Source organism: Rattus rattus, chromosome 3 (genome assembly GCF_011064425.1).
Source record: "Rattus rattus isolate New Zealand chromosome 3, Rrattus_CSIRO_v1, whole genome shotgun sequence".
NCBI lineage: Eukaryota > Metazoa > Chordata > Mammalia > Rodentia > Muridae > Rattus > Rattus rattus.
Window position 1 is genome coordinate 162740507 of NC_046156.1, and position 24945 is coordinate 162765451.

Below are 24945 nucleotides of genomic sequence, written 5' to 3' on the forward strand. Positions count from 1 at the left end.
GTTAATGTGGGAATGACCTCTTAAGTGTATTTGCATGTGGAGACTGAAGTGCAACCTCAGATGTTATTTCTTAGGCGCTCTCTCTACTACGACCTAGGACTCAGCAGTGATGATAGGCAGGCCAAAGAGCCAGATGAATCTCTTTTTACACACTATTAAGATTACTGTGAGACCAAATGGACACAATGTACCATGCAGGTTGAGGGTTCTATTTGCAATTAAGAGAGTTAAGAACAAAAGAATATTGGGAAAATTACCTTCCCTGATGTCAAGCTGTACTAAAGAGCAATAGTGATAAAAACTGCATAGTATTGGTACAGAGATAGATAAGTAGATCAATGGAATAGAATTGAAGACCGAGAAACATACCCACACACCTGTGGTCACTTGATCTTTGACAAAGGAGCTAAAACCATCCAGTGTAAAAAAAAAAGACAGCATTTTGATAAATGGTGCTGGTTCAACTGGTGGTCAGCATGTAAAAGAAAGCTCAAGTCCAAGTGGATCAAGGACCTCCACATAAAAACAAATACACAGAATCTAACAGAAGAGAAAGTGGGAAAAACCTCAAACACATGGGTACATGGGGAAATTTCCTGAACAAGATCAAGAATTGACAAATGGGACCTCATACAATTGTAAAGCTTTTATAAAGAAAAAACACTGTTCGAAACAACCCTGGGATTCTACCTCACACAGGTCCCAATGGCTAACATAAAAAACACAGGTGGCAGAAGATGCTGGTAAGGATGTAAAGAAAGAGGAACACTCCTCCATTGTTGGTAGGATTGCAAGCTGGTACAATAACTCTGGAAATCAGTCTGGAGGTTCCTCAGAAAATTGGACATAGTACTACCTGAGGACACAGTTATACTACTCCTGAGCATATGCCCAAAAGATGCTCTAAAATATAACAAGGAAACAGGCTCCACTATGTTCATAGCAGTCATGTTTATAATAGAGAGAGACTAGAAAGAACCCAGATGTCCCTGAACAGAAGAACGGCTACAGAAAATGGGGTACATTTACACAATGGAATACTACTCATCTGTGAGAAACAATGATTTCACAAAATTCACAGACAAATAGATGGATCTAGAAAATATCATCCTGAGTGAGGCTACTTAGTCACAAAAACACACATGGTATATACTAAGTGATAAGTGGATATACAGGAAAGTGCTCAGAATACCCAAGATACAACTCACTGACCATACAAAGGTCTTTGGAAGACCAAAGACTGGATGCTTTAATCCTACTTAGAGTGGGGAACAAAAAAAATCAAGGGAAGTATACAGTGGGAGAGGATTAGGAGGCAGAGAGGAGTGGAAGGGGGAAAAGAGAGAAATAATCGGGTATGGGAGGAGATAGAGATGTATGGAGGGTCAGGGAATTGAAGAGAGGTGTGTAGCAATGGGAGTACAGGAACTGGGGGTAGCAACCAGAAAGTTCCAGATGCCAGGAGAGCAAGAGACTCCCAGGACCCCAAGGGGACGACATTATCTCAAATACCCCACAAAGGGGAGGGAGAACCTATCAAGACTGTATCCAGAGGATTGGCATGGCTCCCTGGTTAAGGGATGGGGCTACCTAACCATCTCTAAAATTTTAACCCCAAATTACTCCTGTCTAAAGGAAATACAGGGACAAAGAACAGAGCAGAGACCGAAGGAAAGGCCATCCAGATACTGCCGACCCGGGGATCCAACCCACATGCAGACAACAAATCTAGACAATATTGCTGATGCCATGAAATGCTTGCAGACAGGAGCCTGACACAGCTGTCTCTTGAGAGGCTATGCCAGATCCTGTCCAATACAGATGCAGATGCTTGACGACAACCATTGGACTGATCACAGGGACTCCCGTGGAAGAGTTAGGGGAAGGACTGAGGAGCTGAAGGGGACTTATCTGGCATCAATGGGAGGGGAGGCCCTTGGTCCTGTGAAGTACCAATGCTCCAGTGTAGACGAAAGGTAGGGAAGTGAGATGAGTATGGGTGGTGGGTGGGGGAAGCACCTCATAGGAGCAGGGTAAGGAGATACAACAAGGGGTTTGCAGAGGGGAACTGGGAAATGGGATAACATTTGAATGTAAATAAATAAAACATGCATTTTTTTCAAAAAAAAAAAGAATATGTTCCTCTTTGTCTGTTATTAAGACCTTTGCAAGTAAGGTTTCTAATTGTAATTAAGAAGTTTCTCCTTATTAGGTCTGATTTAAACTATGTTGGACAACATTCAAGTGATGTATATCTTTACCCCTGTTCCTTCCCGTTTATTGTATGTTTCTACCAATGTATAACAGCTTCTGAATACCTTAACTCTCCTTCAGAGAAAGAATTGAAGGAGCTGAAAGCGTTTGCAACCCATATGAACAAAAATATCAATCAACTCAAGCTCTCAGGTATTAAGTCACCATTCAAACGGTACACATGGACAGACTCCTGGCTCCAGCTGCATATATAGGAGAGGATTGCCTTGTTGGGCACCAATGGGAGGAAACCACCCCCCCCCAGTGTAAGAGAATGTCAAGGTGGAAAGGTGGGAAGGGGTAGGTAGATGGGTAGGAGAACACCCTCATAGAAGAAGGGGAGGGAGATGGAATAGGGGGTTTATGGACAGGAAACTGGGAAAGGAGATAACATTTGAAATGTAAATAGAATGGATGTTAACCCAAAAGCTTGAATTACCAAAGATACAATCCACAAACCACATGAAGTTCAAGAAGGACAACCAAAGCGTGGATGGATCGGTCCTTCTTAAAAGGGGGAAGAAAGATATTCATAGGAGGAGATATGAAGACAGTTTTGGAGCAGAGACTGAAGAAATGATCATCCAGAGCCTGTCCCTGTCCCACCTGGGAATCCAGCATATATATATATATATATATATATATATATATATATATATACACAATATTGATGAAACAAAGAAGTGCATGCTGACCAGAGCCTGATATAGCTGTCTCCTGAGAGCCTCAGCCACAGCGTAACAAATACAGAGGCAAATGTTAGCAATAACCCATTGAATTGAGAACAGGGTCCCCATTGGAGGAATTAGAAAACGGATTCAAGGAGCTGAAGGGGCTTGCAACCCTGTAAGAACAACAATACCAACCAACCAGAGCTCCCAGGGACTAAACCACTACCCAAAGAGTATACACATGGACAGACCCAATACTCCAGCTGCATATGTAGCAGACTATTGCCTTGTTGGGCACCAATGGGAGGATAAGTCCTTGGTCCTGCCAAGGCTGGACCCTCTAGTGTAGGAGAATGTCAGGGCAGGGAGGCCAGAAGGGGTGAATGGTTGGGGAGGAAGAACACCCTAACAGAAGAAGGGAGAGAGGGGATAGGATCCAGGGTTTGTGGATAGAAAACCAGGAAAGGAAGTAACATTTGAAATGTAAATTAAAGTATCCAATAAAAATAAAAACAAAAAAGAAATGTTCAACATCCTTGGTCATCAGGGTAATGCAAATCAAAACCACTCTGAGATTCCACCTCACACCAGTCAGAATGGCTAAGATTAAAAACTAAGGTGGCAGCAGATGCAGGTGAGGATGTGGAGAAAGTGGAACACTCCTCCATTGTTGGTGGGATTGCAAGCTGGTACAACCACTCTGGAAATCAGTCTGCACGTTCCTCTGAAATTTGGACACAGTACTCCCTGAGGACCCAGATATACCACTCCTGGGCATGCATCCAAAAGCTGCCCCAACACAAAACAAAGACACATGCTCTACTATGTTCAAACAGCCTTATTTATAATAGCCAGAAGCTGGAAAGAATTCAGATATCTTTCCACAGAGGAATAGGTACAGAAAATGTGGTACATTTAAACAATGGAATACTGCTCAGCTATTAAAAACAATGACTTTATAAGATTCTTAGGCAAATGGGTGGAACTAGAAAATAACATCCTGAGTGAGGTAACCCAGTCACAAAAGAACACACATGGCATGTACTCATTGAAAAGTGGATATTGGTCCAAAACCTTGGAATACTTAGGAAAAAATTCACAGATCAGATGAATCCCAAGAAGGAAGACCAAAATGTGCATGCTTCAATCCTTCTTGGAAGGGAGAACAAAATACCCATGGGAGAAAATTCAGGGACAGAGTGAAGCAGGGACTGAAGAAAATGTCATCCAGAGACTGCCCTACCTGGGGATCCATCCCATATACTGCCACCAAACCCAGTCACTATTGCTGATGCCAACAAGTGCTTGCTGATAAGTGCCTGATGTGGATGTCTCCTGTGAGGCTCTGCCAGAGCCTTACTAATACAGATAAGGATGCTTGCAGTTAACCCTTGGACTGAACACAAAGAACCCAGTGGAGAAGTTAGAGAAAGGACTGTAGGAGGTGAAGGGGTTTGAAACCCTATAGAAATAATAACACTTTCAATCAATCAGAGCTCCCAGAACTCTCAGGGACTAAACCACCAACCAATGAACACACATGTAGAAACCCATGACTCCAGCCACATATGTATCAAAGGATGGTATTGTCCAGCATCAATAGCTACAGAAGCCCTTGTCCTGTGAAGACTTGTTTCCTCAGTGTAGGGGAAACCAAGGTGCTGAGGTGGGAGTGGGTGGGTGGGAGTGGGAGCATCTTCATAGAAGGAGGGAGAGGGTGGAGGGGGAAGGAGAAAGTGGTGAAAGTGGATAACATTTGAAAGGTAAATACATAAAAAATCCAATAAAAATATTTTTAAAAAAGAAAAAAGAAATGTAATTAAAAATATCTAATTAAAAAAAAAAGCAGGGGATACTCTCTCAAATTCTGACTTAGGACTACATCACAGGGAGGCCAGTCCAAATGCACCTCAAAATAGAGTTTGCTTTAATAGACAATCATGGATTTGGTATTTTCTCCTGGCTAATTCTCAGGTTTGACAATTACAAGGTTACCTGACATCCTGTGTGAGGACTCCGTATCATTTTCAGGTCTTCAACCCTCATACTCGTGTTTTGAGAACTTTGTCAATGGAGTTCTCTCCCCACACCCCTACCTGTTCTCAGTCTTGGGTCACACTAAGAGAAGGAACATAGGGTGTTTCATTTCATTTCTTGCCAATTTCACTAGGCATGATAACCTGTCAGTCCTTCTATTTCTTATAGAAGGTAGGGTTTCGTTTCTAGTTATGAATGAAAAAATATCAATTGTGCATATATTCATATTCTCTTTATTATTTCACCAGTATATCAGGTACCTAGTGACACCTCCTGTATTAGAAATTGTGAATACTCTAGTAACCAACAGGGTAAGCAGCTATTTCAGTTATAGACCAAATTTACTGCCCTGAAATGTATAACCTTAGAGGGATAACTAGGTCATATGGTTTATGTATTTTTCACTTAGGCAAAGAATTTCCATAGTATATCCATATTTCCATATTAAGGAATATTTTTAGTATCATTGATATAATGGGTCTTTTTTCTGAGTGTTCCTTTTTCTCTTTTATTAAAATAAACCACTCTGAGTGGCATGAAATTGCGTCTCCATTTTAGCGTGCATTTACATTTCACTGATGGTTAAAGATAGCTTGTTTTAATCTATTTATTGAGGTTTTTCTTCAGAAGTGTCTATTCAAATAGTCTGCTCACTTTTAGTTGGAACAGATTTTGTTACATTTTTCACATCAGTTCTTTATATATTTTGGTTACTGTCAGAAAAACAGCTGATAAATATTTTCTCTGTTATGGTCTCCCTTCGCTGGCTGATTGCTTCCACTCTTACAAAGCTTCTGATTTTGACATAATGTCATTTGACAGTTGATTTGAGAGATTTCAGAAAATCATTGACTGTACCTATGTCTCCAAGTACTTCCTTCCCTATTGTCTTAGATAAGGTTTCTATTCCTGCACAAACATCATGACCAAGGAACAACTTGTGTATCAAAGGGTTTATTCGGCTTACACTTCTACATTGATATTCATCACCAAAGGAAGTCAGAACTGCAACTCAAGCAGGTCAGGAAGCAGGAGCTGATGCAGAGACCATGGAGGGATGTTACTTACTGACTTGCTTCCTGTGGCTTGCTTAGTTTGATTTCTTATAGAACCCAGAACTACCAGCCCAGGGGTGGCACCACACACAATGGGCCCTCCCCTCCCTTGATCACTAATTGAGAAAATGCCTTACAGCTGGATTCTCATGGAGGCATTTCCTCAAGAGAGGCTCCTTTCTTTGTGATAACTCCAGCCTGTGTCAAATTGACACACAAAACCAGCCAGTACACCTATGTTTGCCTGCAGTACAGGTAACAGCAAATTCTCTCATCTATTTGAGTTGATCTTGTACAGTGTGACAGATGGGGGTCAAATTTCATTTTGTAAGATGTAGGTTCCAGGTTTCCTTGGGTAGCTCTGGTGGAGGAGACATCCCTTCTTCAATGTGTGCCATTAGCCCATTTACCTAGAGATTCCTATAGAGCTGAGGTTTTACTTATAAGTTCTTTAATGTGTTCATTCTTCCCTCTTTTTGTTTTATGTGAACATTGTGTGCCTTGCAATGGTCTCTTCTTCTTGTTGCTGGAAAAGGGTTCTTACTAATAGCCATATTTGACAGAGCAGACTAGGCTGGAGCAGGTATTTTCTACAACTTTCCACCATGCAAAGCTGAAATTGAAAGTGTGCACCAATACATTCAATTCACAGCAGTGCTGTTTTAATGGAACTGCCATTGAATCTGGGTGTCGCTTCAAATAATGATGATTATTTTCATGTTATTAATTCTTCCAATTCTGAACAATATTGTTATTTGTATGAAGAAAAAGTATTTCTTCATGTTGGTACTGCATTGAACTACTACTGTATTGAATTTTTTTTAAATGGATCTTTTATTTATTTACATTTCAAATGTTATACCCTTTCCTGGTTTTCCCTCTGGAAACTCCCTATCCAATTATCCCTCTCCCTGATTCTATGAGGGTATTCTCCCACCCTCCAACCCACTCTATCTCGCCTCCCCACCCTCCATTCCCCTACATTGGGGCATTAAGCTTTCACAGGACCAAGGATCTTTCCTTCTATTGATGCCCTACAAGGCCATCCTCTGCTACATATGCAGCTGGAGCCATGGGTCCCTCCATGTGTACTCTTTGGTTAGTAGTTTAGTCCCTGAGAGCTCTGGGGCATCTCGTTGGATGATATTGTTGTTCTTCCTATGGGGTTGCAAACTACTCAGCTCCTTCAGTTTTCATGAAATCTCTAGAATTTCCTATAATAGCATCATATTATTTACAAACACATCTTATGGTAATTTGACTTCCTCTTTTCAATTCTGAGTGCCTTTTCTTGCTTCTCTAATTACTCTTTGTGAAATTTCTAATACTTTTCAACAGGAGCAGTGGAAGGAAGCATGCTCATCATGTTCATGGTCATGGGGAGAAATTTTTCTGTTGTCCCTAATTATGATCATGATGGTTGTGTCTTAATCATGCAGTGTTGATTTTCCTGAGTTATAATTGATTTATATCTGTTTTTTAGAACGTTTAAAATAATTTTTAGTAAATACATTTTTGTGACATCTACTTACATGGTTACTTAATATGTATCCTTCCTTCTCTTTTCATATGTTAATATTAACCAGTTTTCATAAGTTAAGCCATCATTGCATTTCTCATGTCTTAGAGTTCCTATTGCTGTGATGACTTGGGGAGGAAACATTTCCATATAACAATTCATCATCAAAAGTATCGAGGTTAGCAACTTAAGCAAGTCAGGAACCTGGAAGCAGGATCTGATGAAGAGACTGTGGCGGGATGCTGCTCTGCGGCTTGGTCCTCATGGCTTGCTCAGCGTGTTTTTCTGCTTTCCTATAGAACCCAGCACCACCTTGTTCTGATGAATGACCTTCCCATCCACAATGGTCTTTGACTTCTCCATGAATTCTTAATTTAAAAAATGCCCTATGAGCTTGCCTAGAGCAAGATCTTTTGGAGACATATTCTTAATTTGAATCTTCCCCCTCTCTAATAATTTAGTTTGTATCAGGTTGACACAAAATTATCCAGTACACTTGGAATGGAGCAAACTTGAAAAGCAAATAATAATTTCAGTAAGCAACGTTTTGAAGACTTTTTTTTTAAATGTCTGTCGCTTGATTGCCATAATGCACATTATGCACCTCTACTAGCCTAACACTGTGCTTTGGGCAGGAAGCTTTGGGCTTGACACTCCAAGTGCGTTGACAGAATATAGGAGCGTTAGTGTAGTCTTCAATTTCCAAATGACTTTATTCAGTGTGTCTGAAGAATAAAAGATTTGGTGCTTCGCAACTTTTGATTCTTACCACTACTCAATGTTTCACTATGAACAAAATGTACAATGTCAGCCAAGAAGCATCCCTTCTCCACTGTGAAGAAAAACCATTAGCGCTATTCAGGACTGACTCTCAAGAAAGAGAAAAGAACACAGAAGATCCAAGAGAGTCAGACTACTACAACATGGCTCTCCTTACCTCATCTATTTTTTAGTCAACATCTCTGAGACCTGGCTGATGGCTATGCAACTAAGAGTTCGAACACTTGAGTGTGTGTTAGATAAGAAACAACTGATAGTGATTAGGTGGGAAGGCAGCCTTGGGAGCCATGTACAGTCCAGAATGTGATGAATAAGTTCAGCAGCGACAGAACTGACAGAAACACGAAAAGAAGGCAAAGAGTACAGAGCACAGAAGCAAAGCAAGCCTAGTTAAAGCAATCATGTGATATCACAGCCCAACACAATTCACATACAACATGTAAAATGACCGCTCCTGAACGTAGTGCACACATACATAGGAATTAGTTACTCTACAGTAGGAAACAGCAGACGCTCAAGGGACCATCACTGCCATTACAAAGGGATGTCAATTCTCTACCTGTGTTTTGATTTCCCTATGAACTCTCCCATGACTTTCAAGCCTTATCATGTCTTTTTCCAACTAGCTGGTGCTCTCCTATTCCTCCTCCCACTTGACTTTGCCTTCACCGACAGATCCTCCTTAGAATTACTGGCCACAGTGTGTACACTGTCCATATAGTTCTCCTAAGATAGCCAGAATTCAGGCTACAACATTTAAGGAAGGATATTGGAAAAAAATAAAAAAAATAAAGCAGGAAAGGGACCCTGAAACTCCACTCAGCAGCATATACTAAAGAGGCCGCAAGTATCGAAATGCGTCATGTTGTTACTTTCTACAGACAGAAGACTTCACTAATTGATCCTTGTTTAAAGACTTAATTTTATACTGAGACAGTTCTGAAATATAAACTGTCACACAAAAGCATTTATTACATATCAGTCAACAAGACAGGGACCTTTCACAAAGGCTGAATTAGTTTATAAAATACTATGAAATAGATTCCCACATATATAATTGTGGAAAAATGCTAGGATTACTAAAGATAAATGAATTAGACTATATATTATGAAGAGTATAATATTAAATAGCCTTTTAAATACAAATGGAACTTTAAAGCCTTAATTCCAATAAACAGTAGTTTGTAAGTCCATTTAAGACAGTATTGACTAGGCTCATATATTTTTGCTTCCATTATACTAATTGTGTTTGATTAAATTTAGAGATAGATATTTAAATATTAATGTAAAGCATTTTCCATATTATAAATATGAATGTTTGGCCTCTATTTCAGAAAAAACACATGAATAAAACATTAGCTTTTCTCTGAATGACAAAGTTAAACAGCTCTACAAAATGGAATTATGATCCCTGAATATGGCGATTATACATTGATTTACTTCTCATGAAATCTTCTTAATAACATCAATAAATATTTCCTGGCAATGTTCCCATGCTAGGTTTTATTTTCCTCAGTCAAAGCTGTCAAAAGATCTTAAGTGTCGGCACTTAGCAGCACTTGAGAGGCAAAGAAAATTACGTGGACATGTGAAAGCTGAAGAGAAGGGAGGGCAGTTACAGGGTCTACTGTGGGACAAAGAAGATGGATGGCTCCTTTAGCTGTGGTGTTTTGAGAACTGTAGATATTGGTCGGCTGTCACTAATGGTCAACAGTACAAGGCTCCGTGATTTTTAGAACACATTATTTCAAAAATATAAAAATAGCCAAGGAGCGAGCACCTCCTACATCGTGGAACACAAATTTTTATACATCACTGAACAACTTTCTCATCTAGGATAATCGGAGAACTGGGACTAGACAATGGCTTTTTAGTCCTATTGTAGAACATATATTCTTTAGATAGATAGTAGTGGGCCCAGTAAACTCCAGGAAAGTGATATATTTTACTATTTTCCCTTAAAGAAAGCCCAATACTTGGTAGTATTAAGTTAAAATATCCATTAACCAATAAATCTGAGAACACTCAGGGATTAAGTAATGTGGTTAATATAACATAGCTCGTAAGTACCTACACTGGGATTTAAGGTGCATTCTTTCTTCTTTATTATTCTGTCCTCCAACAATAGAGAATCCATAACTTAAAATGCCAAGGACACACATACAAAGGAGAATGAAACAGCAACACCAGAAAAACAAATGAGGAATACTTATCTCCTGCACTTCAACGTAGAATTTTAAAGAAGAATAATTTAATATATTTTCATTATGTTTAGGTATATTTATGTGTTTGTGTTTATTTATTTGTGTGTGTGTGTGTGTGTGTGTGTGTGCACACGCCTGTGGGTGCAGATGGGTATGTGCAAATATATACATAATGCTCTTAGAAGCCAGGGGTGTTAAATATCCTGGATGTGGAATTTGCAAAGGACTATGAGCCTCTTGACAAATGCTTAGAATGGAAGATAGGTGCTGAGATCAGCAAGAGTGCTTAACAACTCTACTGGCTCCCAAGCCCTTAAAGTTGTCTTTAAATTAAATATCAGGTAGACTTGGTCTGAGAACTTCTGGTTGAAGCTGGGCAGAGGTCTCCCACGTCTGCATTCATGGAGTCCCCTAGCAAGGCAGAGATTGTTCCCAGGAATGGTGGCGGGCGGGGATGTGGCCACCCACAGCTGGTATGGCTGGGTGAGAAAGGGTCTGGAGCAGATTCCTGGTTTCCAGTTTGGCTAAAAACATACCTGACTCAGTTACTGCTCGAGAGTGCATTTGGCTGCTCTTCATGGAGAGAGAGCTGCACTGTGATGAGAAGACCATCATCATAGGCCACAGGTCCAGGGCCCTTGCAGCCATGAGGTATGCAGAAACACATCAGGTATATGCTCTTGTATTGGTGTCTGCATACACATCAGACTTGGGAGATGAAAATGAGCATACAAGTGGGTACTTCAGCCACCCCTGGCAGTGGGAGAAGATCAAGACCAACTGCCCTCACATTATACAGCTGGGCTCTACTGATGACCCCTTCCTTCCATGGAAAAAACAAGAAGTGGCAGATAGGCTGGACGCCAAACTGTACAAATTCATTGACCATGGTAACTTTCAGAACACAGAGTTCCGTGAACTGATTAGTGTGGTGAGGTCAATGCTGACTTCTGCTCTGTAACATACCAGGATGGGGTAGAATAATAACAGCCACTACCCTCACACAGCTTAGACCTGAGACGTCTGTCCAGTTAGGCTACAAAAGCGCCTGAACAACAAACCCATTTGAACACTCACACTGAGTTACTAGCACTTCCAATTCCCACAGAGCTTAAATCTCCTGAAAAGCTACTAACTACAGCAGTATGATTCCTGTTTGATAAGAGACAGGTTACTTTTTTAAGCAATCCTGTTGATGCAAAGAGTGTTAAGCCAGAAGAATCCATAACTTGACATAGACATGGTTGTGTGTCGCTGTAATCACTTCAGCGAAAGCAGAGGTTCGGGGGTGGGGTGGGGGGAGGCTAGCTTGACCCTGTCTCAGAAAGAGCGAGCAAGAAGACGACCCAGGTCTCCAGAGTCTCATTCCAAATTATACAAATTATAACACAATATTTTTAGCAAGTTGTGTTCCATTTCTGAGACCCCAGTGCTTAGAAAGGTGAGGAAGGTAGATCTTGAGTTTGAGGCCTGTCTAGGCCAAATAAAACCCTGCATCAAAACAAAACAAACAAAACAACAACAAACAGGTTTTCATTCAAATTATATGAGTGACACTTTTTCCATTTTGTAATAAAAATTTTCTCTTATCAGGGGAATGAAAACATGATTCAAAGTCCAGAATGTTGTCTTAGAACTCAAAACTCCAGCTGTTCTTTAAAGCTGGCTCAGGGGAGTAAAGTCAAACTTGGTTCTTCATCATTGAAATCCCTGACCCCACCACGTCTCCAAATCCTTCTAACAAGTTGAGAGAGAGCAACATAAGGATGCTGAGTAAAGGAGCTGCAGGGGACAGATATCTGCATAGCCTGTCATCTGTATATCAACTGTATAGGATTGGCAGGATTCAGGATTCGGTCATGGGGAAGTGCTACAATATAGAAATGTGACAAGTACGTATGTCTTTTTTTAACTGGAGGAATATATGTGTATGTATATATAATCCCTACATGAATTATGGTAGCAGGCAACAGCATTGCAATTAAAAGATTTGCAAATGCTGTAAGACAAAGTCCAGGTCATCAATTTGTGAGCTTGGTTGTAAACAGTTTTCGATTCTCTATGAAGTCCAAGAAAAGCCTACGATAACTAAAATGAACATAATACTAAAGGGTGGAAAACAAGGGAGCAATCTGTATTTTGTTATTATGTTTTTCAGTATCTTCAAAAGAACTTTTCCAGGGCTGGAGAGATGGCACAGCGGTTAAGAGCACTGACTTTTTCCAGACGTCCTGAGTTCAATTCCCAGGAACCACATGGTGGCTCACAACCATCTATAATGGGATCTAATGCCCTCTTCTTTCTTGTAAGTCTGAAGATACAGTGTACCCAAATAATAAAATAAGTAAATCTTAAGAAAGAGAGAGAGAGAGAGAGAGAGAGAGAGAGAGAGAGAGAGAGAGAGAGAGAGAGAAGGAAGGAAGGGAAGGGAAGGGAAGGAAGGGAAGGAAGGAAGGAAGGAAGGAAGGAAGGGAAGGAAAAGAAGAGAAGGGAAGGAAGGAGGAAAAAAGGAAAACTTTTCCATAATGCAAGTTTAACTCTAGAGAATTCAAACTCTTATAGAGAGCATTCAAGCAACACTGCAGATTTTTCTTAACACTCACTCAAAAATAAACAACCCCTTTTTAAAACTTTTTATATTGTATATATTCGATGTATAAAATAGTTTCATGATTACATTTTTGCTGGCTTATAAAGTACTTTGTCAACCACATGTAAAAAATGAAATAAAATGTTTATTTCCTAGTAAATAATAAAATAAATTAAATTAAATATCAGCTTTCCAGAAAGTATTCAATGGCCTTTGGCTTTGGTGTATGTTCCTTATGAATTTACGTCTGAGCTACTGTGGATTGGCCTGGTGCTTATCATCTTTATTCTGCATGGGTGCAGATTAGTATTGCCATGATTACAATTACCATTTTTCTCTAGCTAAAAACCAATCTTGATTGCATTCTTGGCTTACAGGATTGGGTGAGCAAACTTATGAAGTGTAGCAGTTTATAGTCAAGATCTGATTGTGGCCATAGGCCAATAATGACCTGTGCACAGGTACCTTCCTCATAGAAATTGAAGTAGTCTATGTTTCTGAGCAGATCAATTTTGAGATACTGTTAAATATTAGTGAATAGCAACTGCTATAATTACCAAATTATATTTAATATTATAATAAGTAATATGTTCTATAAGGAATGTGAGATGATAACAATCACATGTACGTTACAGATAAAATCTCTAGTGGTCATCAATAAATATAACTTCTTTAAATTATGCTAATGACATCGTGATGCCAATTGGAATAAAATACCTAAACAAAGGATATTTACAGAGGTTTGAAATATCTCTGTTATGACCGTATTTTGCTACTTAAGAACATCATACTGTGTTAATTTTCCATATTTTAGCACCCATGAATAGAAAAACATCTCAAACTATTTTCTTCCCCCTTTTATGAAAGATACTTAATTCTTAAAACTGAAAATAAAGTACAAATCAACATTTAAGACCGTCTACAGAGTGGCTTTGGAATCAGAGCTAGATGGCAACATCCTAATGTTTGTGTGACAATAGCTACAGTAAATGGAGATAATATAACTCAGAAACATCAGTGCACTTGTATTCTATGTTTCTAATATAGCAGTAAGCAAATACAAATAGCATTGTTGGGACCATGCAACATTACAGCAGAATGATTCATGTTTAAAGGATTCTTAGCAAATACACTAAAATCATTTTCTGTGTTTCTCTTTCTACCCTGGGTGGATGTTTTGGATGGTGTTTTCATTATAGTCTTCTCTGTATTGTTAGGCTTGCTATTATAATCTTCATAGAGCCAAAGAAGGTGGGTGTAAGAAGACAGCTCTTCACTTACTGTAAACATAAAAGAATAGCCTGAGGTGATTTTGATCACATCCTTCATCCCTATTTAAAAAAAAAAAAGGTGCAGTGCTAATACTTAGGATGGGGTAGCAACCCTTTAAAGATTTAATAAACAAGTTTGGGAACGATTACTCATTGTTTAATACAGAAGCTGTGTGTAGTGATCATGTATCACAAGGGATAAACTAACCAATACACTGTATGGTAGAACATTACAGCAGAACTTGCCCTTGGGAAACTGTCCGCTGTCTGTGCCCAGACTAATACCATGTTGTATAGCATTTTCCTGAAGAAATCATTTATTGAGTTAAATGTGTATTTCAGAGTACAAAAATAAAGGACACATAGTAAGACACCTACTACCATGTCCAATATTCTGTTTCTATCTCTATGCCTTGGTTTAATCCCTAGACCCACAAATGGCAACAAAAAAAGCAACCCATGTAACTTGTCATCTTATCTCATGGCAGCCTGTGGCACGTGCACTACCCCCCTACACATACATCCATACATAAGCACGAAGTTTTAAAAACAAAAATTAAAAAAATAACCTGAGAATAGGAAGAATTATCTTTTTCTAGAAATACCCAAACCTCCAAACAACATTTTGTGAATAAACTCTCACAAGAGTATGGCCCAATAACATCAGAGAACTGGGGATATACTTTAATGACTATGCCCATTGGTGTGCATTATGGACCGACAGATGGGTCAGGGATAGTGTTGTTAAACACCTGCAATATACACACCTTTGATTAAAACTAGTCAAAATTCCTCTCTAATCATTGCCTGGGTTTGCAAAACTCTCAAGAAAGGATCTATCCTTACACTGTATATTAATAGAAACCTTGCAAAACACTGCAATTGATAAATTTACCTTATTACTTCTAAAAGTAAGGATAAATAGGAAAATATCTCATGACTATGGTTGATACCAGCATTTGCAAACTTTCACTAGTAGCCAAAATTCCTCATGAATCATTATACTGATTTAATCAATAATATGACTTTTAGAAAAGAACCAAGAAATTTTTAACTTACCTGACATAGTTTAAATAATTTAATATTTAAAGTATAAGTGATAGCAAACTAATATGGTGATGGTCCTAGGTGACCCCTGTGTAAGGGTTGTTCAATTCCCAAAGGGTCCACAAACAACAGATTCCAAACACTGATCTAAGAAATATCCCAACATCAGGCATGTGAAGCTCTCTTTCAAGTTGTTTCTAAGAGTTGTCCAAAAGATTCCCCAAAACATTAAACATACTGATTTGCCCTTTAGTTGCCACCAAGAGTTAAAAGGAAAGGCTTTTTTGTTTTGTTTTGTGAAAATACCATGCACTTCAGACACAGGATCCAGTGACTCTGATCTGGAAATGACCTGAAGACCAGCTTTCATGTTACCAGAAGGTGATAAGCACTCATCCAGGGGAGGTAAGAAACAGATAATGAAACCCAGTTTTGATGTCTATATACCATAATATTGAGAAGCATGGCATGATAACCCTATATTCTTGGAGGTAAGAAGCAGCCCTTTATTTGGAATTAAGAACCGTTCAGAAATGGGAAATCATGTCTGGTACTAGGAAACTAACCAACTCCTCAGGGATACTGAACTCATGGATCTTGAAGGAAAACCTACAAGTACTACTTTACTAAACCAGGATAGTCTCCAACCACATTCGAAATACTTATCCATAATTCCACAAATAAGTGTAGTCCTCATTCCTCATCAGGCAAACACTGCCAATAAAAATTCAGATTTATCATCCTGAGTGAGGTAACCCAATCACAGAAAAACACACATGGTGTGCACTCATTGATAAGTGGCTATTAGCCCAAATGCTTAAATTACCCTAGATGCACAGAACCATGGAACTCAAGACGGATGGTCAAAATGAGAATGCTTTACTCCTTCTTTAAAAGGGGAACAAGAATACCCTTGGGAGGGAATAGGGAGGCAAAGTTTAGAATAGAGACTGAAGGAACGCCTATTCAGAGCCTGCCCCACATGTGGCCCATACATATACAGCCACCAAACTAGATAAGATGGATGAAGCAAAGAAGTGCAGGCTGACATGAACCAGATGTAGATCCCTCCTGAGAGACACAGCCAGAATACAGCAAATACATAGGCGAATGCCAGCAGCAAACCAATGAACTGAGAACCAGACCCCCGTTGAAGGAATCTTAGAAAGGACTGAAAGAGCTGAAGGGGCTTGGGACCCCATATGTACAACAATGCCAACCAACCAAAGCTTCCAGGGACTAAGCCACTACCCAAAGACTATACATGGACTGACCCTGGACTCTGACCTCATAGGTAGCAATGAATAGCCTTGTAAGATCACCAGTGGAAGGGGAAGCCCTTGGTCCTGCCAAGATTAAACCCCCAGTGAACGGGATTGTTGCGGGGAGGGCGGTAATGGGGGAGGATGGGGAGGGGAACACCCATATAGAAGGGGATGTTGAGGGGTTAGGGGGATGTTGGCCTGGAAACCTGGAAAGGGAATAACAATTGAAATGTAAATAAGAAATACTCAAGTTAATAAAGATGGAGAAAAAAAAATTCAGACTTGATGAACCCAGTCCATACTCATGCATCTCCAACCAAATTCCTTTTTGTCAGTGATTAAGTATGATTTTTTATTGTTTTGTTTCATTATTATTATTATTATCTTTAATCTTTAATAATATCTTTAATCCTTTACTCAATCTCTCTTGGGTAAACAGTCCTGCAACCTATTCTTCCTCCCTCCACCTCCAAGAGGATATCCTTACACCACCACACTCCCCCACATACCCCCCTCCTGGTCTCCCTTATCCCTGGGTCCCAAGTTTCTCAAGGGCTAGAGGCATGTTCCTGACCTTCACTAGGTTGTGTGATCCCTATGCATCCTCATTTTTATGGTCACCCATTAAATTCACTTTTATATAAATTATTTTAAAAACAAATAATTCTCTAAATAAGCCCATGTAGAGTATACCATATATTTTTAAATTATATCTTGAGGCATTATACTGTCCTTATGATGTTCAACTTTAATTGTTTGAACTCAAATCTCTGATCAATTATGCCAGTGGTTCTCAATCTTCCAAGTGCTGGAATCCTTTAGTATAATTACTCAAGTTGTGTTGCCCCCCCAACTATAAAATTAATTTTGTTGCTACTTTGTAACTATAATTTTGACAGTTACTAACTTTAATATAAATATCCAATATGCCATCATTGTGAAAGTAGAGAAAGAATTGTAGAATAAGAGGTTGAATATTTGATAATTGTTTTGCTTTTTTTAATCTTTTAATATCGTTGAAGTATTAGTATGCATTGTGGGTAGTTATTACAAATTCAGACATGAATTTTATGCAACATTGCTAGCAATTTCTTTCTTCATGTATTTTAAAAGCATATGTACATATACACATACATGTACAGACACACATATACATATATGTATATATGTGTGTGTATACAGATGGATAGATAGAGAGATAGACTCATAGGTATTCTTTATAGGACATGGAATTAGCTTTGTTTTTGTGTTTAGCAAAATTATTTTTTAAAAATAAGGGATTAAGACAGACCATTTATGGTCATCTTTGTTTGCCAAACAAAATAATTCTTTCTGATGAAGACCATGTAATTTCTTAATTTATTAAGAAATTTATTTATTAATTTCTTAATTTAACTTATTGTCACTCAATAAAGAATTTTTTGTGTGTTTTCCAAGGCTAATGAGAACTAGTAATTTATTTGTGCTATAAATCATGACTTGAATCAAGATGTTTTTAGACTTCTGTGTATTTTAGGTAAGCTATTGATATAGTTTATAGATTTGAGGTTGTTTCTAAAGTTCAAAGGCAAAGAATTAAACATTGAAATTCAGTTTCTGGCACCAAGGGATGTTAAGGGGATCAGTACATGTTACAGGCTAATATTGGTTGGAGTGGTTTAGCTCTTGGGTAAGGGGGTTCAAATCCTATTATCACCAAAAATAGTATGAAGCAAATCATTTTGGAATCATTTGTTTCTATCAAAGAGGGGTAAGATGTAGAGAAAATGTACCTTATTTCCAAAATGTCTGAGTAAGCACTCGCATGTTTATATATTTCAGGATGACCAGAGAAAATTTTCATATTTCTATTAAACTTATGGACTAGGGTCAATCTATGTGCTTTTCAAACCATCTAAAAGCTCAGTCCATCGTATGGTGTAGCTATAAATCACACTGGGCTGCAGAGTACCTCCACTATTGTTCTTCTGGCAAAGATCTTACCAATATACTTCATTTTAAATTGTGAATTGAGAGAAGCACCAAGGCCTAATTATTTTTCTTTCATTAAATTTAACATTTCACCTATCTGAATGTCACAGTGCTTTAATCAAAACTCATCAGCGGTTATTGCTGAAGCCGTATGATACATGTGCATCGAGTTGGAGTCAGTGCATTTATGTGAGTATTTCAACTGCTGCACTCCTGATACTCTGGACATGGTAATTGGTGTTCTTCAGCTGCAGATGGTTAGGCATGCTGTGCATCATAGGAAGTTTATCAGTGTCCCTGTCTCCTGTTCCCTAATTTCTAGTTTCAGTGCCTTCCATAGATCATCATGAACTAAATGTCTCCAGGCATTGCCAAAGACTACCTGAGGGGAAAAGGGGAATAACAATTGCCTTTGAGTGCAACGCATGCAGATAATTTAACAGAGCACAGAAAGACAACTCTGAACAAAGCACATAAGTTTTAAGTAGGAAAAGAAAACTGAAATTAAGACCTGACATAAATCTGGAAAAAGAAAATGGATGTTGAATATGCATTTGCCAATTAACTTGTATGTAAATGTAACATAGAGTCAAGTTTTTCAAAGAATCCTATTTCCCTGTTTGCATGCTTCTCCTAAAAATTCAAACAAAAACAAAAAAAAAGGCAAAACTTGTAAGTTCAAAATGACCTCACAGTCAGTCTAGTCCAGCATTTATAATTTCACACAAAAAGGTGTTATTTCCCCATGTAATTTTACTAAGACAATTTATCCGGAACTCTAAAACTACAGATCACTGTTTTGCACTAAGTTCCCTAAACCCTTGCCTGCTGCCCAGCATAAGCATTGATTGTTCTACATGGCAATGAACTAGAACTCAGAAAAAAGAGAAAGGATCACCCACACTACTGGGTAGATTTGATTCAGAAAGGGTAGCAAATTTTAATCAGGAGTAATTAGTACAGAGTGCAGCTGCAATTATCTATAAGATAGGCAGAAGAAGTAGATAAAAAAATTCCTAAGTTCAGGGGAACTGGATGACATGGTTTCCAAAGGAGCAATTATATCCCGTAGGAACAATTATGCTACAGATTTTGTAAGAGAAATTGCCCATCAATTGCCACGTAGTTTTTTCTAAGAATACCAATAATAAAATGGCATTTCTGGCATTTTTAACAAACCAACAATCATTGGATGTAAGATGTCTTTCTTTATTCCCAGTATTTACCCAAATTGATAAGGAGATACCAATGTGCAATGTAGAAATTCAATATCTAACTTGGGATTTCTTTTAAAGCAAAATCTGAAATCCAGTCAGATATTCACAATCTAGGCATTGTAAAATAAATTTTTAACATTTACTAATGTATAAACATGAAAGTAAAACTATCTTCAAGATGCTCTATTTTTAAATATTTTTCATAATTTATAAAGGAACTCTGACATAAAAAATATAGAAATCTCTTACCACAGAGAGACGGTAGATTAAGAAGTTAATGATGTAATAAGTATTCCTAATTTTACATTTACTCCTTTTGTAACAAATGTAAGTGTATATTTTTGCCATGAGCTTTCCAGCCCTCTTTATGTATGGCACAAACACCCCACCTCAAGCCATACCTATCATTTGGGGAGCTGATAGACATGTTCATGAACAGGATAAATACTACAACTTTATTCTGTTTGTTGTTGTATTTTTTTTAATGTGTGTGTGTGTGTGTGTGTGTGTGTGTGTGTGTGTGTGTGTGTTTGTATTTGCTACATGTGTGGGGATGCCCATAAGAGCAATAAGAATGTTGGGTCCCCTGGAGCTGGAGTTACAGGCAGTTGTAAACCTTCTGACATGAGGGCTGAGAGCCAAATTCACATGCTCTGAAAAAGCAGCATGTGCTCTTACCAACCGAGCCCTCTCTTTAGCACTCTTATATTTATTATATGTATGTCATCAAAGGAGCTGCTCAAAGACAAATTTTGATGACTTGTTTCCAAATATTAGTTATTTCACAAAAGGGCAAAAATATTACTATGGTGATTTGGGAAAGATACTTAGAGAAACACAAAACAGAACTTAAAGATCTACCAGAGTATAAAGAATAAGAAGCTATACAGTTTAAAATATGATACCTACAACAGAATTATTATGATTTTTAATAGTTCTCAAAAAAATTTAGGACACATTAAATAAATGCAAAAAAAAGTACACATTTTAAAAATATGCTATGAAAAGTTACCATGTGGTACATTTGACAAAAGCTTTACTACTTCTCAGGAAGAAAGTTACTTGAAAGTTTAAGAAAATAATAGGGAACCATATGGAAAAACTAGGTAGTATTAAACCGAAATTAAAATGTTTTGTGTCTTGTCTCTTTTGTATCAATTTATTCTAGCATACATTGAATTTGTGTATTTCAACTATATTTCAAATGCTAACTGGATAGTTTGTGTTATATTTCTAATGCCAAAAGAACAGTTCCAGAGGATAGATTCTACAGCAGTTTGAGTAATGAAATCCACACATAAATGTGGTCCCACCTATGTGAACCATTAAAATACCAAATTAGGAGCTGGAGAGAGAAGGCTTGGTGGTTAGATGTTCTTCTGCTCATTTTTAGACACCAGAATTTAATGTAGAGAATTGGGGTTTAAATCCCAGTACCCATGTTCTAAACAGTGTGTCCCTCCCTCCAAACATCTATAATTCCAAATATATTGTATGTAATTTGACAGAAGATGCTGCTGCTGTCTATAATTGCACAAAGTATTAAAAGAAATGTTGGCTTATTACCAGTGTTGGAAGACATTCAGCTTTTCCTTTCTCTTACAAATTTCAGTAGAAGTGTAAAAATGGGATCCTTCCTTGGCAAACCGAAAAATATCTAATCAGGTTATGGCCTACAGTAACTGAGAACACAATTCTCACTGAACACAAGGCTTTGAAGACCAGGTGGCTGTTTCAAAACAATAAACAAATGACAAAGGAAGCCATTGAAGAAAGCAGAAGGGAATGGTGAAATAGAATGGAAGCTGGATGTGGGGAGGGTTGCATAATTATATTATAATCTCATTAAAAAGAAAGAAAATGAACACTATACATAATGACCTAAAATCCTTGAGTAGAGCCCAAAGCAAACTATGAGAATTTTATACCTTGGGTTAAATAATCTTGTATCATTTGGAACTGTAGATGGAACATAAAACTATGAAATTTCTAAGTACATCCTTGCCTGCTAGCTACAAAATACCAAAGTCATTTTCATACACAACCTCACCATAATAATTGAATAAAAAGAAAACCCATAGAGTTCTGGTAATTTATGGGCACCTGAGGAATTTGATCAAGAAAGTGTTGTTATCCAGATGGTTCAGCGTATACTCATCTCCCAGATGTCTGATCCTTTACTGCCAGCAGAGAACGGCAACCCTTCTGTACCATTTATCCCACCCCTCTTACTTCAAGTTCATTAACGACTTCTCTGACAGATTTACCTTACAAGGAGAAAAAGAAAAAAAAGCCCCATCATTTCTAATGATCTGTGGATCTAAATCAGAAATGAAATTCAACATGCCCTAAGGAGACAACAGCAAAGTCAAGCTTGAGAGGATAAGAAGCATGAAAACATTGCTACAGTTTTAAGGGTTGTATCAGTAAAGATCTAGAAACCATGTATAACAACAAAAGTGGGCTGTACTAAACAAAGGTAGCAGAACACAGCTTTTAATATAGCCATTTTCGCAGATGTCCTTCCCAGAATTTGTAATTACTCTGCAAATCTGAGCAGGGAAGTGGGAGGTTTCCTCTACTGCTTAGTTAGGTGATATGTCAGGGACGTTTTTGTGCATTACCTAAAGAACGATGCTATAAATTAAATGAATAAGTGTGGTGGAGATGTCTTGCCATTAGTTAACAAATGTAACAAACATTTAAAGAGATACTGAAATACTATTTTGGGCTTTGAGGACTATACAGATGGTGTTTCATCTAAACATTTAAAAGGTTCTAAAGGGCCTTTTCTTTCTTAGCTTGGAGATGCTGTAGCTGAAATAGGCTGTGTGATACCCCTGGGAATGGTGACATCCCAAGATGCTGAGAACAAACAATGGCAATGAACCATAATGAGCAAGATATAATTTCTATAAATAGTAGTGGTGAAGCAAGGGCATATTTCCCATTGGCTACCTGATCATTCAACCTATGCAGTGGTTCCTACAGCATTCTGTGCCCTACAGGAATTGCACTACTGAAAAACTCTGTATTTGTCACTAAGAAGTATAGCACTCATTATCCAGTTTTCAGTCCTGAATCAGTTCAAAACAACTGGAGTCAACAGTGACATGTCTGAGGATGCCTAAGGAATGACCCTAATCATAGGGTAGCTATACTTTCCATAAAAAAAAAAATCTCTGAACATTGGAACAGAATGACATTATGCTGATTAAAGTAGACATAAACAATCGGATACTTTGAAAACTGCTTTTCTGGAAGATTTGAAATAACAAAATTACATATGGATTGTGTTAGCTTGTTTTCTGTTTGTGGTGATGATACACCGACCAAAAGCAATTTGGGGAGGAAAAGGCTTACTTCATCTAACAGCTCACAGTCAATCATGAACGGAATTCAGGAAAGGAACCTGGAGGCAGGAACTAATGCAAATATATTGAAGTGCGGCTTCCATCCATGGCTGTTGGCTCAGCCTGCTTTTTTGTACTATCTAGGTCTCCTTGCCCAGGGCTGGTACTGCTCACAATGAGCTAGGCACACCAACATCAAACATTAGTCAAGAAAATCGCCCCCAGATTTGTGGCCAGGCCAATCTGATAGAGTCATTTGCTCAATTTTTCTTTTCAACCACATTCCTTTAGCTTGTTCAAGTTGAAAGAAAACAAACAAAAAACCCAAAACTAACAAACATAGGAACAAATCATGATCTATTACCAATCGTAGGGGAAATTTTGTGTTACGATAGGATTTTACACCATGATGCATTAGTGAAACGCAAGTTTTTCTGATAGTAACTTAGAAGTGTTAAATATATTAGTGGGGTGAATGAATCTGGAAACTGGAGGAGCAGCCCTATTTAGTAATTTGGATGTGTTCCTTCCTATATCGCTCTCTGTTTCTTCTCTGCTGGGTGATGTCATATTTATACACTGCCCTACATCTACCTTTGCACCTAGTAATTTCATTCTCCTTTTACCTCATTGGTTCAGACTGGCATTTCCATCAGAACTCAGTAACATCTAAGTTTTAGTCTCTCCCAGAGTTGTTAGTCATCCACATGAAAGGATATAACCTAAGTTTCTATTGGCTGTTTTTACAACAGGGGTGGCCATTATAACTGTAAAAGACAAAATTGTGAACTGGGGAGAAGAATAACTGATTTGGGGCATCAGGAAACAGCCAGGAACATTTGGCCTTCTATTTTACAGAGGCAGTGAATTGTCTTATTAATTTATCCAGATTCACTAACTATGTCAAATAAAATCCCCAGAAAAAAAAAACATTTAATTTCTTTGACCAAGCTACTGATATGCAGGTGTAAATAATTTCAACTTGATAATGTGTCCAAAGTATAGAATGGCCTGTGACACTTTCTCGTCATAATTCAATATTTTATTAGAAATAATTGAAAATGTTTTATGGATATATCAATGAGAGTTGTGCTTGCTCAGAATTTATCACTTGAATCTAACCTGTAGTTTCATTGCAGTTCTAATCTTGGTCATTAGAAAGACTAGTATAAAGATTTCCCAGGAAGTTGTTTTGAGAGATTTTCAACTTACCAATGTGATCATTTCATAATTCCATATCACTGCTTGTGATTCATTTTGTCTCCATAGTAATTACAGCAGAAGATAAAAAACATCTCAAGGTAACTATGATAGGATATGCAAATTTAATTCAGGAGACTTTATCTCTGTAGGAAGAAATTTTTTCCTTATAAATCAATAGATATTCTTTAATACAGAACTTTATTTTGCAAAGTATGTATAGTTTTATAAGCACCATAACATGATTTTATTTCCAAAGACAACTATGCTTTAACATAGTAAACTATTCCAGTAAATGATTTGGGAGACTGGAGCTAAAAGACAGTGGCAATACCCTTCAAATGATATGTTCACATGCACTTTATTGCCTTTGGTCTTAATTTCCTTGCTCGTGGAAGGAAGTAGTTAGAGATGCCGTGAGGATATATGAGAACTGCCCTGAGCTGTGCTATTGAACTTCTGCATATTACAGATGAAAGTGATAATGTTCAGTGAGATGAGGCAGTGGATCC

The 24945-nt window shown here is 38.0% G+C and overlaps 1 protein-coding gene and 1 pseudogene across 4 annotated transcripts in view; one reads left to right on the plus strand and one right to left on the minus strand.

Annotated features, from left to right (window-relative positions):
- The window catches only part of Cdh10 (cadherin 10), a 198682-nt gene that overhangs the window by 137402 nt on the left and 36335 nt on the right, over positions 1-24945 (minus strand). The window lies entirely within an intron of this gene.
- LOC116897108 lies at positions 10921-11480 on the plus strand (annotated as a pseudogene).